This window comes from Carcharhinus amblyrhynchos, chromosome 15 (genome assembly GCF_965287045.1).
Source record: "Carcharhinus amblyrhynchos chromosome 15, sCarAmb.v2.hapA, whole genome shotgun sequence".
In the NCBI taxonomy this organism is placed as follows: Eukaryota; Metazoa; Chordata; class Chondrichthyes; order Carcharhiniformes; family Carcharhinidae; genus Carcharhinus; species Carcharhinus amblyrhynchos.
The window spans coordinates 17,641,404-17,657,976 of NC_137338.1; the positions used below are offsets into that span (position 1 = coordinate 17,641,404).

Genomic DNA, 16,573 nt, shown 5'->3' on the forward strand with positions numbered 1-16,573 from the left:
GTGACTGCCTTATATTGATGGCTTCAAGTTATGCCCTTCTCACAAGTGGAAACATACCCTCTGTATCTAATCAATCAAGGTCTTTCATAATTTTAAAGACCTTCATTAGTCCACTCCTCAACCTTCAAGAGAAAAGAGACCCAAGACCATCAATCCTTTCCTGCTATGTATAGCCACACATTTCTGGTACTGACCTTGTAAGTCTTCTCTGCACCTACTCCAGTGCCACTATAATCCTTTTCCTAGCATGATACACTGAACTGCACACACTATTTAAGCATAAATATGAAACAAAGAGATAATATGACAGCGAATTGTTCACTGCCCTAACGCTAAGTGCAATTAATACAGATGTTAGTAAATATTAATAACAGCTCTGAGTATAGAATGCTCTTGCAAACTTTCAAAGCATGCAAATGTTTTCATTCATGTAAGATCTTCAAAACTAATAATTGAAATAGTGACACCTTTGAGAACAGAATCAGAGGGATGTTTTAGCATATGGCATGTTCTGCATCAACAACAATCCCACCCAGGCCCTATCCCTGTAAGCACACATATTTACCCTGCTAACACCCTGACACTAAGGGGCAGTTTAACACGAACAATCAACCTAATCCATACATCTTTGGAATGCGGGGGGAAGCCAGAGCACCCAGAGGTGTGTGGAGAACACATCTGGGGAGGACATGCAAACTCCACACACACAGTCACCCAAGGCCGGAATTAAACCCGGGTTCCTGGCGCTGTGAGGCAGCAGTGCTAACCACTGTGCCACCATGCCTCCCTGTCTTAGAACACAATATAATTTTATCTAACATACACATGAATTTTTTTTACTTTGGTGTAAAAATGTCATTGTAATCGTAAAGTCATTGCAAATTCATCACAATTGCATACTAACAGATAATGCTGACGAGTTTCAGAGAAAAGTATAGTTTACATCTTATCAAAGTACATTAACACTTCAGTTAGAAACTTCAAATCTGGTCATGTACTAATTGACAATTTTTGTGACTAATGGAGAAAGCCTGAAGTTCATGCCCGTCATGGAGGACCACTAACAACTTACACACAAGTTATCACTTGTGACTTAGGCTATTTCCATCAATTGTGAAATTAAATCATTTTATAAACAGCCATTTTCGATCCAGAAACCACCACTCCCAACTGCAAACAGTTCACTTGATTCCTTCGCTTTATTTTCACCTCCCCCCCCCAACAACAAGAACTCTTCACTTCCTTGATCTTCCGCCCACTATTCCACTCGAAGAACTGAAGTTTTGAAAACAAACAGCATAAGCTGAGATTTCTGACATACTCACCCAGAATCACACCTGCACTCAACAGAAACACGAATTAAAACTGCGAATTAAAGAGACCCACCGTGCAAACTTACAGAGTGTCATGATGTGGGTCAGCAGTACCATTCGCACCCAAGTTAGCAAGTCCGAAGTGCGACGGATTTTGCTGCGGGTCTCAAGACTTTAAATCTTGCACTAGCTATTGGCTCACCAGCCCCAGCCAGTAGCTACAGGACCTGTCAGCTCCACACGGCAGTGCTACACAGACTGGGCACATGGGACGTACACTACGCCTTACGTATTAAAATAGTGAGAATACACTGTCATTTTGCAGTTTTCGGTGCCGAGAATGATTAGAAAGTGTAAAAAATCAATCACTTTGTTAGATGGCAACACAGGTACATTCATCCCATACATCAAAACAGGGGAGGAGGGGGGGATTGTTCCGGGAAAAGGACTACTTGCAACAACACATACAACACAGAGACAGACAGACAGAGGGGGAAATCTCTTTGATACAGGCAACTCGACAGAACCCAAATGCAACAAAAAAGTACAGTGACCCAAGTTACAATTTAAAGGCGATCGCCGTTCAGAAACCTGGCTGAGTTTTCCTCTAATCCCAGCACACTATTTGTAGTGTAAAAGTAGGCCAAGCTCAAGTTTGCATCGCCGTGCAAAATGTCGATCTAAGGCTGACAAGACACACACAGGGGGAGGGAGAGAGAGAGAGAGAGTCCATCTTGCTTCGGGGAAACCAAGTGCAAAAAAAAACCTCTCACTCACACAGAGAGGGGAAGGAGGGGGAGAGTGAATTAAAAAAAAACAAATCTACCTCCTCTCCCCCCCCCCAGGAAAAAAACAACAAACAAAAAAAAAACAACCAAACAACAAACAGCTGCCATTTCAGTGCTGGTTACTCACTTCCATCCTGCCTCAGCCAAACTCCCTCTTTAGTTACAAGGTTAGAGAGATCTCTCTGGTGGATTATCACCATCAGGCCATTCAGTGAGCTGCGCCTGGGTTTCTGTACACTCAATAACAATTTGTTTTAAGAGGATAGGAGAGGGACGGGAGGAGGAGGGACGGGAGGAGGAGGGGGGGTGAAAGTGCCCTGGTCTTGGGAGTGAGTGGCTTCAAACGTGTCGTTTGCAGGACATAGAATGGTTTCAGCTTCCCACCTCCCCTCAATAATCAAAAAGGGAGGAGGAGGAGGAGGAGGAGAAAGGGGGGGGGGTCCCCACTCATACTTCCTGAGGGGAAAAAGTGCACTCATTTTCAAAGGATCATAATAAATAAAGAGCTGAGGGTACCACCAGCTAATTAAAACAGCAAATCTGGTGTGAGGCAGCAATGGGATTTGATGGGGAGGGAGAGAGAGAGAGAGAGTGAGAGACAGAGAGGGAGAGAGAGAGAGAGAGAGAGAAAAGGGCAGGAGAGGCAGCAATGGGATCTGATCAGGAAAAGAAAGAGGGAGAGAGGAGAGGCAGGTATATAGAGGCTGTGGCAGCCCAATATTTGTCTCTACCTTGTTCATCCGTCAGATTTCCCCCTTCCTTCTCCTGAGGGGGCGGTGCGGGCTTAAACTCTGACAACAAAAAAAAATAAAAAGAGGTGGCTGCAGATTTGTGGATGTTAATCGAGCTTTTCTGACTGACTGACTGAGAGACTTTTGCTGTACTGAAAGCAACCAGCTGATCCTTTCGCCGTTACACACGGCTCTCTCTCTCTCTCTCTCTCACTCACTCGGATCCAGTCCCTCGTCGGATTTTTTTTTCCGATCTCTCTCTCTCTCCCTTCCCCACCACCACCACCAACCCCCCCTCCCCTCCCCTCCCCGCCGCCGCCGCCGCCGCTCTCTCGGTTTTAATTTTTTTGTTTCCGCCGATCTTTTTTTAAAAATTTCATGACAGAAACTCGAAAGCCAAGTGGCCGGGCTGTCGCCCGAGCCGATTCCCTTCATCCGCCGCTCAGCGGGGAGGGTGAGAGCGGGGTTTAAAGGACTAGGCCTCTCCCTCTCCCCCCCACCCCCCCAAGTTATTGACAACATCACATTTATTGTCCAGTATGGAGACAGCTCCGGCCGCCTCTCATCCCGGCATTTAACCCCCTTGCTGCCCCTCTCCCCGGCAGCCGGCCCCGGCCCCAGGCAGGGTTTGTGTCAGCAGCAACGCCACTTTGCCGGGACTGAGGCACAATCTCCCCCTTCCCTCTCCCTCCTCTGCCAACAGTTTCCTTCCATTATTCTCACTTGTCTGCAATCTCTCTCTCTCTCTCTCTGTGTGTGTGTTATTAACACTGGCCTAGCTCTCCCTCACCCTCTCTCTGGCCTACTCGGATCTCCCTCACAACACAAACGCCACCGAACCTCACATCAGTAAAATTTCTTTTTTTCTCTCTCTAGTTTTTTTTCCTGTTGTTGTTGTTGTTGAGGGGAAATAAATCAATGAAAAGTTTCCACTCGGTGCGAAATGGTGGTTGTTGGTACACACCTGGTGCTGGGAGGAGAAGGTGTGGAGGGGAGAAGAAGGGGGGGGGGTCCACACTGTCCGTCCGTCCGTCCGGCGGCCCTTTTAAAGCCTCTCCTCTCTCTCCCTGTGTGTGTCTGCTTCACTCACTCCCTCTTTTTAATCAGTCCTCTCTCTCTCTCTTCTCTTCTTCTCTCCTCCCCCTTTTTCCCGGCTCGGGGTGAGAGAAGTTGTCTGTTTAAAAAGTGGCTGCTGCTGCTGCTTGTTGTTGTTGTTGTTGTTGAGCAAGTGACAGACAGTCAGGAGGATTGAAGGAGAAGTTGCTGCTGCTGCTGCTGCCTCTCTCTCTCCTCTCTCTCTCTCTCTCTCACTCCCTCTCTCTCTCTCTCTCTCTATAACAGGGACCCTCATTGGTTGCCAGGCCCGAGCAAGAGCCGAGAGCAACCAAAGAGACAGACTGTAACAACTGGCAGAAACACACACACACACACTCTGTTTAACTAACCTTCTCTCGCTTATGAAAACATCTCTATATCAAATGTGTTCGCGCACACACACACACACACACACACACCAAGACCTGCATCTCTTTATTCCCCCCACTCCTGTCACACACAGACGTGCAAAACGAACTGGCTTCTGTGGAAGGACGCGTTGTTTTTTTTTGTCATATAGTTTTGCTTTAAACGCGAACTACACACACAGCAGAAAAGGGAAGGGAGGGTTGAAAGAGAAAGAAGCCCCAGTCCAGAGGTACGTTGTTCACCTCCTTCCTTCCTCCCCTCACCCAACAACGTACCGGGTTTAATAAGATTTCTACAAAATGTGTGTGTGTGTGAGAGAGAGAGAGACACACACACACACACATAGACCTAGCGACTGGAATCGGAACTCGTCAGCAGGCATATTGCATGCGGTTTAACTACATACAGGGAGTCATAGCACGGGAAAGGGAGCAAGCCACAGAGAAAGCATTGGGACATTTGCAACAGATGCAACATACAGTGTGTAACCAGATCTCTGAAAAAAAGAACCCAATACATCCCAAACAAAGAACAATCTCAAAATAAAACGGCGCAGCGGAGGAAAAGTAACAAAAATATTCGGTGCTGCTCGTTTAAAAGTGATCATCGGATGCATTGCATGCTGCGTATGAGAACAGATCAGGTTGCTCTAAATCACACAGAAAGTCATTGCATTCTAAAGCATGTGCAAGAGGAAAATATTTTGTTTGCAAGAGTTTTTTCAAAAAAAGGACGCGTTACGTTTAATTGCATCATTATAACACTAGGAGCAAGCAGCCAAAGAGAAAATATTACAGCATTGCACATTGGAACTATGTAAGCCCCATTTGGCCCAAGGAGAAACTAACATATGCTGTGAATTGTGAGAGTGTTCTGTCAAGCTTGTAGCAAAGTAGGCCTGAAGTATCCCTTTTTACAAAGCTTCTGTTAAGTGTAAATGAAGAACATTGTGCCAGGTTCAATTGTCCAAGGCGCTACAGCTGGGAAACTAATGCTGTAGCTATACTAAGTTGTTTAATATTGATAGATTTTAGACCAGGTGAGTTCTTTCAGCCTTTAGTCAGAGAAATTAGTACCTGCGATTAAAACAATATCAAAGAGAAGACTGAGAATATATTAATCATATCAATAAGAGATTGTGGCAATACAGTGAGGAAGTTTCATGGTATTCATAGGAAATTTTTTCCATGAAAAAAATCAGAAAACTTTATTTAAATGAAGAAGAATCATGAATCATTTTTGTCATATAATACACACTCAGTTCTATCAAGGATATGATTGGATTACATGTGAAAATTAATTTTGCTAATCCTTTAAATAATTTTCAGTACTTTGGACATCAAATCTTAACAAAATAAACTTACAAAATAGCCATCAAAATATGTTTCTTCTGTATCCATTAACAACCAATATATAGAAGAAAAATAGACATATTTGTTTGGGAATATTGCCCAATTCTGTGCCCTATAGTGTGGCCAATCTTTATGAATTATAGAAAATTACAGCAAATAAGGAGGCCGTTCAGCTTGTCGTGCTGCTATTGGATCTTTGAAAGAGGAGTTGTACCTGGTTCAACTCTCCACTTTTTGTCTGAAATCCTATAACTTCCACATCTTCAAGTTTCTGTCCAACACCCTTCTAAAATAATTCATGGAATCAGCTCCATTCAACTTTTCAGGGAGTGTATTGCAGACCGTGACAACTTTTGAGAGGACAAAAATCTTCTCATCTGCTCTCTGGATCTCTCGCCACTGATTTTGAATCTAGACACTCTAGTTATTGATTCATTCACAAGAGTGAATAATTTTTCTCTATCCATTCTTTCAGAATTGCTCATCATATTGAAAGCATGTTTCAGATCAACTCTTAAGTTTCTCTATTCCAAGGAGAAGAGTCCTAACTTTTAAACCTGTCCTCACAACTGAAGTCTCTCATCACTGATAACGTCCTAGTAAACCTTCTGTATTCCTTCATTTATTTATTATTTATTAGTGTCACAAGTAGGCTTACATTAACGCTGTAATGAAGTTACTGTGAAAATCCCCTAGTCGCCACACTCAACGAGTACCTTTTCAAGTACACTGAAGGACAATTTAACATGGCCAAAGCACCTAGCCAGCACATCTTTCGGATTGTGGGAAGAAACTGGAGCACTCAGAGGAAACTCATGCAGACACAGTGAGAATGTGCAGACTTCGCACAGACAATGATCCAAGCCGGGAATTGAACCTGGGTCTCTGACACTGTAAGGCAGCATTTTTAAGATCTTTACATCATTCCTGAAGTGTGGTGCCCTGAATTGTTCATAAGACTCCAGTTGAGGCTTAACCAGTGATTTCTAATATTCAAGCACAATCACTTTACCTTTATATTCTATTCCACCTATTAACTCAAGTACCCATTACAATTTTTTAACAACTTTATTAAATTACCCTATCACCCACAAGGATTCCATCTGCCATGCTTCTGCTCAGTTCCCCATTCTGTCTATGTCATCCTGCAGCTTTCAACTATCCTTATCATGACATCCAACTTCATCAAATTTTGCATCATTTGCACACTTTATAATGCTGTTCCCTATACCACCAATAATGTAAAATATAAAAAGTTTCAGAATGGGAGTAAAATTCAATATGAATTCAAAATATATGGCTTATTTTAAATATATCACTTTTACAAACTTTACATAATAAAGTTACAGTATAGTTTTGGAATCTCACTTAATCCGTGTAAAATTAATGGATTAATCATATAAAAAATGTGAAGACATGCATAAAAACTACAGTAGTGATGTTTATCATTGGATGTATATCATTTGCTTATATCATCATGTTACAGAAAATTATTAGACTTAAATTTTATAATAACTGATAAAATAAAAATCTTTTTTATTTCTAATTTTACTGATATCTGTATTTTTGCTTCAGCAGATAACTTAATGAACTGCAGATAAAAATAACCTAAATATCTTGAACCAATATCTTTCAGCTATTAACTGATCAAAGACATTTGACATGGATCTGTGAAAGGTGGGTCATGCCTGACCAATTTAGTTAAATGTTTTGATGAGGCCTTTGACATGGTGGGGAGGAGAGTATCTGTGGATATAATCTATGTTAACTTTCAAAAGGCATTTGCTAAGGGTTCACATGACAGATTATTAAGAACGAGCGTGCATGGAATTGAAGGTAACTTTGTGACATAGATTTCCTCTTTGGTTAGGAGGTAGAAGACAGAGGGCATAAAAAGAAAACTGTTACAATTAAGAAATTTAAAAGTTTGTTTTTGGAACTCTGCCTTTAAACTCAGGTAAAGTGGAAGGGATCATGTGACCAATTCTTCAGTCTTATTAACAACAGGCCCCTCGAAAAGAGGCCCAGATTTTTATTGGAGTGATGGTGTAAGGCATTCATGACTGGGGGCAATGATAGCAGTCTTTGGGTTCACAATGGGTAGACCCTGGGTCTCCCAAAGTCCCCAAAATTTGTTCAAAGTATCATAATGTAAACAGTTGTTTGATAAACTGTCCATTTATTTCAGAGATGAAAAAGAATTGGGAGTTAAAAATATCTAATCAGCATTTGTAGCTGGGTGTGAGGCTAATGTTTTGTGTTGGCACGGGGAACAGGACAGAGGAAGCCATTTTTGAGGTTGGGCTACAGACTTCCCTATAAATCAATGAATATTACAGACAAATAGCAATTTGGTCAGCAGAGAGAAGAGCCTGCTTGACTTTGAGATTCATCAGAAACAGGTGCAGAAGGGAGACAGTCTCTCATCAAAGAGACAATCCCACCACCATTTAAGAATTCCAGGACATCTGTCCTGCCGTGGCTAGAAGGGAAGAATCATTGAAACAGGCAATACTTCTGGTATTGGATTTAGGAAATACTTCAAAAACTAAAGGAAAACGCTGAAGGTGATCAGTCAAAATAATGGCTCGGTGAAACAGGGAGATGTGAATCCTTTGGAAGCTGTGAGCAACTGGGGAATGTTTTCCCTGAGGATCGTAATTCAATGGATGCTGTGATGTATGATAAACATAACATTGGAAGGTTCCTCTCTGGTTTAAAGTGTATGTGGCATATAAAGAAAATGTTCAGTAATAGTATTTTTAGCGAAATATTGTTTGTTACAATAAACATCTTAAAACATGAAATTTCGATGTGTCATTCTTTCAGCTATTAACTGGAAGTTCAAACTTTCTTTTACAAGCATTCCATCTCTAAGGAGATCATAACATTTGTCTTATTAGTAGGGTCCAACAAGAGAATCCATACTGAGGCCTCAGCTTTCCATCATATTTATTAAGGACTAAATTTCAAGGATAAAGTGTTATTTATCCAAGTTTGAGATTACACTAAGTTAAAAAGCATAACCAGTTGTATAGGTAAGTGAAGGACATTGAAATTGGATATAAGCATACTAAGTGAATGTGCAAAATTATAGGGATTTGAGTTTAATGTAAGGAACTGTGAGGTGGGATTCAATCCCAGAAAACCAAGTCAGGCTATTAATGGCAAGAGACTAGGAGCTGTGAAGGAGCTGAGAGATTTTGTTGTCCATGCACACTAAGGGTTGGGCCAGGGTACAAAAAGTAATTTACATAGGATAAGAGCAAAATACTGCAGATGCTCAAAATCTGTAATAAAAAACAGAAATGCTAGATAAACTCAGTAGGTCTGGCAGCATCTGTGGAGAGGGAAACAGAGCTAATGTTTCAAGTCCACATAAGGAATTTATAATTGTTATAATTTATTCATTGAAAGTCCATTGGGCCAGGTTTTGCTGTAAAAATAAGTTAACAACACTCAACAGTTGTAGATGGGAAAATGGTGCATCAACATTTGGTAGTTGTACATTCATACTTTAATATGAAAATCTAACGATTGTTGTCTAATATTCCCTACTCCTCCAAAAGCTTCCCAAAAATAACATATTACAATCTGATTCAGTATTTAAAATTGTGTGAAACTGCAGTGCAATCAGAGATAAGCATTAAGTTTGTAAAGGTTCGGGCTTAACCAATCCAGTCTAAGTGCTTTTTTAATGAAATAACAAGTTTTAATAGGCATCAAACAATTTAATTGGCATTGAAAAATAACTTTTACAAGTGTGTATTTTCATTCATTTCACTTTTACTTACAGTTGGAGATATTTTTATTTTATTCATTCATGGTACATGGGTGTCACTGGCTGGCCAGCATTTATTGTCCATTGCCAGTTGCCCAAGGGCAGTTGCGAGTCAACCAGATTGCTGTGGCTCTGGTGTCACATGTGGGCAGGATGAGGTAAGGATGCAGATTTCCTTTCCTAAAAGACATTAGTGAACCAGATAGGTTTTTCTGACAATTGACAGTGGTTTTGTGGTCATCGATAGATTCTCAATTCCAGACATTTTTTATTAAATTCAGATTCCACCATCTGCCATGGCGGGATTTGAACCAGGTCCCCAGAACTTCAGCTAAGTTTCTGGATTAATTGTCTAGTGGTAATACCACTAGGCCATCGTCTCCTCATTTTGTAAAACATGTTTTATTTTTACCACTTCTTTCTCTTTTTCCTCTCTCTTCTTCTAACCTTTATCTGCATGTGTACAAGCATACAAATTAAGCGCAGGAGTAGGCCACTCAGCCATTTGAAACTATTCCGCCAATCTATCAGATCATGGCTGATCTGATTGTAACCCCAATCCCACATTCCTCCCTACCCGCAATAATCTCTCTTGTTAATCAAGAATATACGTAGCTCTGCGTTAAAAACATTCAATGACTATGCTTCCACTGCCTTCTGAGGAACAGAGTTCCAAAGACTCACAACCTTCTGGAAGAAAAAAAAACACCCTAATCTCTGTCTTAAGTGAGCAGCCCTTTATTTTTAAACAGTGACCTCCTAATTCTAGAATGTCTCACAAGAGTAAACATCATCTCCACACCCACCCTGTCAAGACCTCTCAGGATCTTAAAGGTTTCAATCAAGATACTCTTCTAAACTCTACTATAAACCAGCCTAACCTCTCACTTATATAAATTGTAAATAGCTGAGGCTGCAGCAGTGATCCCTCATCACTCATTATGTCCTGCCAACCAGAAAAAGACCTATTTATGCTAAATTTCTGTTTCCTGTTAGCTGGCAATTCTATCCATGTCAGTACATTACCTACTACAGCATAAGTTTTTATTTTCCACAATAACGTTTGATGCGACAGTTTATCAAATGCCTTCTGGAAATCTAAGTATCCACTGATTCCTCTTTTATTCACAGCACAGGTGACTTCTTCAGTGAACTCCAATAAATTGGTTAAGCATGATTTCCCTTTGGCAAAACCATGTTGACAATGCCAAGGGCAGCACATTGGCACAGTGGTTAGCGCTAGGAACCCTGGTTCAATTCTCAGCTTGGGTCACTGTCTGTGTCGAGTTTGCACATTCTTCCCGTGTCTACATGGGTCACTCTAGGTGCTCATGTTTCCTCCCACAGTCCAAAGATGTGTGGCTAGGTTGATTGGCCATGCTAAATTGCCACTTAGTGTCAAGAGGACTGGTAGGGTAAATATGTGGGATTATGGGAAAAGGGTCTGGATGGGATTGTTGTCAGTACAGACTCAATGGACCAAATGGCTTCCCCCTGCATTGTAGGGATTCTATGATTGCCTTGAATTTTTCTAAATGCCCAGATATAACATATTTCATAATTGTGTCCAATACTTTCTCTAGGAAAGACTTCCCTCTGAAATTCTTGACTTAACATTGAATAAAGGATTTTAACTAACACTGCCTATCTAGATTTTATGCTACTCATTAATGATTTTTAATTTGATTGGCAAGGAAGACATCCTATTGCTTGCCCTGCTCACATAGGTACAAGATGCTCTGCAGAGAGTACTGCACTTTTCATTGTTTGGCTGTCAGTAACTTTCCATGCAAAACCCCATGCAGAGCCTATGGATAAATGCGTGTCCTAACAAACTTAGAACATAATTTGGCACAGTATAAATATTTGCAGGCCCTTCAGTAGGTGGGGTTGTAATATAGAATTTTCAGTATTATAGATAGAGCAATGTGTGGCACATACCAGCTGCCATTCTATGGTGAGAGTCAATCACTCTGTAATTGGAAGAACGGAATTCACAAACAAGCATTTCCACTTGGGAATATTATCCATATATGTTTGACCATTGTTATGTTAACAATGTCAAAATGGATAAAAAGCATCAGAAATACAAAATAAAATTCAAAGCATTTTTTTAATGAAAGTGTAAGTTCTATTGTCCAAGGTAACAATTGAAACATTTTTTTAAATTACCTATATCAGATTAAATATATCCATTGATATGTCTGTTGTTTCTTTTATGTATTCATTAAAGGTTTTAATTGAAGGACTCACTCTTTCCCCACTGCCTCATCTTCAATGTGGTATTTTTACCCAAAGCTGCGACTGTGAACTGCGTGATCTGTGCCCCTAACTTTCAAAAATGTATTAACTGCTGTGATTAAATATTTTTCTTTAGTTTTGCACATGTTCTGTTCAGTAGCTTTTCTTGAAATTGTTTTGAGAAACAAAGGGGCAAATTTCAAAAGCTTCAGTGAAATAAAATTTATATTCAATGTTTTTTTAAAAATGCATGAAACATTGCCTGTGTCTTTGAGTTTAGATCATTGACAACTGAAGGCAGGGTTACTGATGTGAAAGCAATTAAAATCAGAGGTGCTTAAGATGCCAAAATTGGAGGAGAACTGGTATCTTGGAGGACTGTTGGCCTGGAGATTACCCAGATAAGGAGATGAAGCCAGGAAGTGGTTTGAAAACAAAATAATTTCCCTCTTATGGGGCAATGTAAAACAAGAGGTCACAGGTATAGGTGACAGATTTAAAACTGAGATGAAGAGGAACTACTTTTTGCAGAGGGTGGTCACTGTCCCACAGCGCAGTGAATGGTTTCAAGAAAGAGATGGATATATTTTGAATAAAAATGGAATAAAGGGATATAGGGAACCAGTGGAGAGGTGGATTTGAGACCAGGGAGAGATCAGCCATGATCTGATTGAATGACGGAGCAGGCTCAAAAGGCTGAATTTTGCTACTTCTGTTCCTATATTCCTATGTTCAATGCTATGTTCAATGCTATGTTATGGCATTGCTTGAGAGGGAGAAATGCAAGTTGAGAGAGGCACAGCATTGATGGGTGATCACGATGTGGTGTGAGTAAGGACTTGGCCAGCAAGATTTTGTATGAACTCAAGTTTATGGTGGATGGAAGATAAGAAGCCAAACAGGAATCCTTAAGAATTGTCAAGTCTAGAGATAAAAAAGGATTGGATAAGGGTTTCAGCAACAGGTGATCTGAGACAGAGGTTGAGGTGAGAAGTTTGATAGTGCAGATATATGGTTGGAAGGTCAACCAAGAGTCAAATGGCAAAATCAACTTGCATTTATGTGGCGCTTTTAACATGGTAACACATCCTGAAGTGCTTCAAAGGAGCATCATAAAGCACAATTTAACAGTCACATAAAGAACTATGAGGGCAGAAACTCACAAGTTTGTAAAAGAGATAGGTTTTAAGGACTCGGTCTTCAAAGAGGATAAGGAGATGGAGAAGCAGACAGCTTTGGGTAGGGAGCAGAGCTTTGGACTGAGGTATCAGAAAACACAACCATCAATGGTGGAGCAATTAATATCAGTCACGATCAAAAGGCCAGATAAGTGCAATACCTTGGCAGGTGTGGGGCTGGGGGAAGTTAAAGAGCTAGGGAAGAATGAGGCCACAAACAGATGTTTTAAACAAGGTGAAAATGTTAAAATTGTGATATTATTTAGTTATGGGTCATTAGGTCAGCAATCATATGGGCAATAAGTGAAAGGAACTTGGTGTGAGTAAGAACCCTGACACCCCAGTGTAGGATGACAAGTTAATGAAAGATTGTGATCATTGTCCCTTTAATGGCAACACAGCTGAGTAGAGATCATATGGCCCTTAAAGGGATAATCACCACAAGGGTAGAAGAGTGTGTTAGAATAGTCAAGTCCAGTGATATCAAAGCAATTGCTGAAGATTTCAGCAGCAGATGAATTGGGGAAGGGGTGGAGTTGGAAATTGGTGGTCTTAACTGGTGATATAGATAGATGGTTAGGAGCATACTGGTTACCTGTCCAAATCAAGTATGACATCAAGGTTGTGAACGTACTGGTTCAGCCTCAGATAGTTGCCAGAGAGAGGGATGGAATGAGTGGCTAAGGAACACATTTTCTGACGCTGACCAAAGGCTTTTATTCCCTTCAGTATTGATTTGGAGCAAATTTCTGGTCAGTCACTACTAACTGTTGGGCAAGCAGTCTGACAGGTAGAGACAATTGAGGGGTCAAGACTGGTCATGCTGAGGTAACGCTAAAGGGGAACCTGTTTTTCAGGGTGATTTCATGAAGGACCATGTGAAGATCAGAAATAAGAGTGGGGTGCTAAAGATAGGGCCTTAGGAGGCTTGGCAGAGCTAACATGTGGCAGGCAGAAGAGAAGCTATTTCTTTAGAAGATATATTCAGCTGAAGCAGTAAAAGAAACTGAGATCAGAGAAATGACTGAGTTGAAGAAAGAATCTTAATGTTCGTGTTATTTCAACTTTCAAAAAGCCTCCAGCTGAACTTTGAAGCCAAATAGTTATCCACCTGTATAAAAGCAAAATTTATTTATTTATTAGTAGGTTTACATCCACACTGCAACAAAGGCAATGTGAAATTCCCTAGTCACCACACTCCAGTGCCTGTTCAGGTCAATGCACCTAACCAGCACGTCTTTCAGATTGTGGGAGGGAATATCAGAAGATATTGTCAGAATAGTAGAAGGGAGATGAAAAAACTAGAAGATTGGAATCATTCAACTTAGTGTCTGCCATGGCTCAGTTGCTGGCACTATTGCCAGTGGGCATGATCTTCTAGAACAGCACTCAGTGCCAGGCCAGCTAAGGCACCACATACATGTTAGAACATAGAACATAGAACATTACAGCGCAGTACAGGCCCTTCGGCCCTCGATGTTGCACCGACCAGTGGAACCAATCTAATGACCCTCAAACCTAAACTATTCCAATGTTATCCATATGCCTATCCACTGACCATTTGAACGCCCTTAAAGTTGGTGAGTCCACAACTGCTGCAGGCAGGGCATTCCACGACTTACTGCCCTCCGAGTAAAGAACCTACCTCTGACATCCATCCTATAATTACCACCCCTTAATTTAAAGCTATGTCCCCTCGTGTTAGCCATCACCATCCGAGGAAAAAGGCTCTCATTATCCACCCTATCTAACCCTCTGATCATCTTGTATGCCTCAATTAGGTCACCTTGTAACCTTCTTCTCTCTAATGAAAATAACCTCAAGTCCCTCAGCCTTTCCTCATAAGACCTTCCCACATACCAGGCAGCATCCTGGTAAACCTCCTCTGCACCCTTTCCAATGCCTCCACATCTTTCTTATAATGCGGCGACCAGAACTGTACGCAATACTCCAAGTGCGGCCGCCCCAGAGTTTTGTACAGTTGCAACATGACCTCACGGCTCCAAAATTCAATCCCTCTACCAATAAAAGCTAATACACCGTATGCCTTCTTAACAACCTTATCAACCTGCGTGCCAACTTTCAGGGAGCTATGTACATGTACCCCGAAATCTCTCTGCTCATCGACACTACTAAGAGTCCTTCCATTAGCCCTATATTCTGTACTCCTGTTACTCTTACCAAAGTGAATCACCTCACACTTTTCCGCATTAAACTCCATGTTGTTCATTACTCAATTCAGGAGAGACGTGGGGAGTAAAATAAAGACCTTTGTATGGCACTTATTGACTTGCCAATACTCTTGACACCATCAGATGGCTCAGACGTTGAAGGTATATGAAGAAAAGCAATTGTCTGGAGAAGTTTTCGTCAGTTCAGAAACAGCTGAATACTGAAAGCATGGCGGAATGTGCAGCGATGACACTCTGTCTAAGTGTCATCACTGGATAAGTGGATAGGAGATAGGAGACAGAGGGTAGTGGTTGATGGTAAGTATTCGACATGGAGTTCAGTTACGAGTGGTGTGCCTCAGGGATCTGTTTTGGGGCCACTGCTGTTTGTAATTTTTATAAATGATCTGGATGAGGGTATAGCTGGGTGGATTAGTAAATTTGCTGATGACACCAAAGTCGGAGGTGTGGTAGATAGTGAGGAAGGGTGTCTTAGTCTACAGGGAGACTTGGTCAAGTTGCAGAGCTGGGCCGAGAGGTGGAGGATGGAGTTTAATGCGGAAAAGTGTGAGGTAATTCACTTTGGCAGGAATAATGGATGTGTAGAGTATAGTGCTAACAATAGGACTCTGAATAGTGTGGATGAACAGAGGGATCTAGGTGTATGTGTACATAGATCCCTGAAAGTTGGGAATCAAGTAGATAGGGTTGTTAGGAAGGCATACGGTGTCTTGGCGTTTACTGGTAGGGGGATTGAATTTAAGAGCCGCAGCGTCATGTTGCAACTGTACAAAACTCTGGTGCGTCCACACTTGGAGTATTGTGTGCAGTTCTGGTCCCCACATTATAGGAAGGATGTGGAGGCTTTGGAGAGGGTGCAGAGGAGGTTTACCAGGATGTTGCCTGGTATGGAGGGGAGGTCCTATGAGGAGAGCCTGAGGGATTTGAGGTTGTTTTCATTAGAAAGAAGGCGGCTGCGAGGGGACCTTATTGAAACATATAAGATGGTCAGAGGTTTGGATAGGGTGGACAGTGATAGCCTTTTTCCTCGGATGGAGAAAGCTAGCACGAGGGGGCATAGCTTTAAATTAAGGGGTGGTAGTTATAGGACGGATGTCAGGGGTAGGTTCTTTACCCAGAGGGTGGTGAGGGATTGGAATGCCCTGCCTGCTGCTCTTGTGGATGCGCCTTGTTTGGGGGCGTTTAAGAGATCCGTGGATAGGTTTATGGATGGAAAGGGTTTGGTTTAGGTTAGAGGGTCATTGTTTTTTAACTGGTTGGTGCAACATCGTGGGCCGAAGGGCCTGTTCTGCGCTGTAATGTTCTATGTTCTAAGTACCTTGTGTTCCATGGGATTGTGTGCTGCCTTTCCCTGCAAACGAAATTCATAGTGTTAATTGGCTGCTGTGGCCTCTAGATCCTGCAGTCACAGGGATTTGTAGAACAAACCAATCAAAGACCTAGGTTGTGATACTTCATTGTGCAAGCATGCCTTACAGTACATGAAAAACTGAACAAGTGCTGCTAAGTGACATGGCACCATAGGGCAATGCT

General features: G+C 41.6%; 1 protein-coding gene across 6 annotated transcripts in view; it reads right to left on the reverse strand.

Annotated features, from left to right (window-relative positions):
* Nucleotides 1–3,836, reverse strand: part of bbx (BBX high mobility group box domain containing) — a 183,178-nt gene extending 179,342 nt beyond the window's left edge. For 3 of the 6 annotated variants that reach the window (XM_080203483.1, XM_080203478.1, XM_080203482.1), the window contains exon 1: nt 1,400–1,505. The gene's annotated coding sequence lies outside the window, so the exon portion shown is untranslated. Of the gene's footprint in view, nt 1–1,399; nt 1,506–2,228; nt 2,335–2,832; nt 2,973–3,796 lie in introns of those variants that run through there. The other 3 variants (XM_080203480.1, XM_080203481.1, XM_080203479.1) reach the window with 3 other exon arrangements.
* Nucleotides 3,837–16,573: the final 12,737 nt, after the last annotated feature.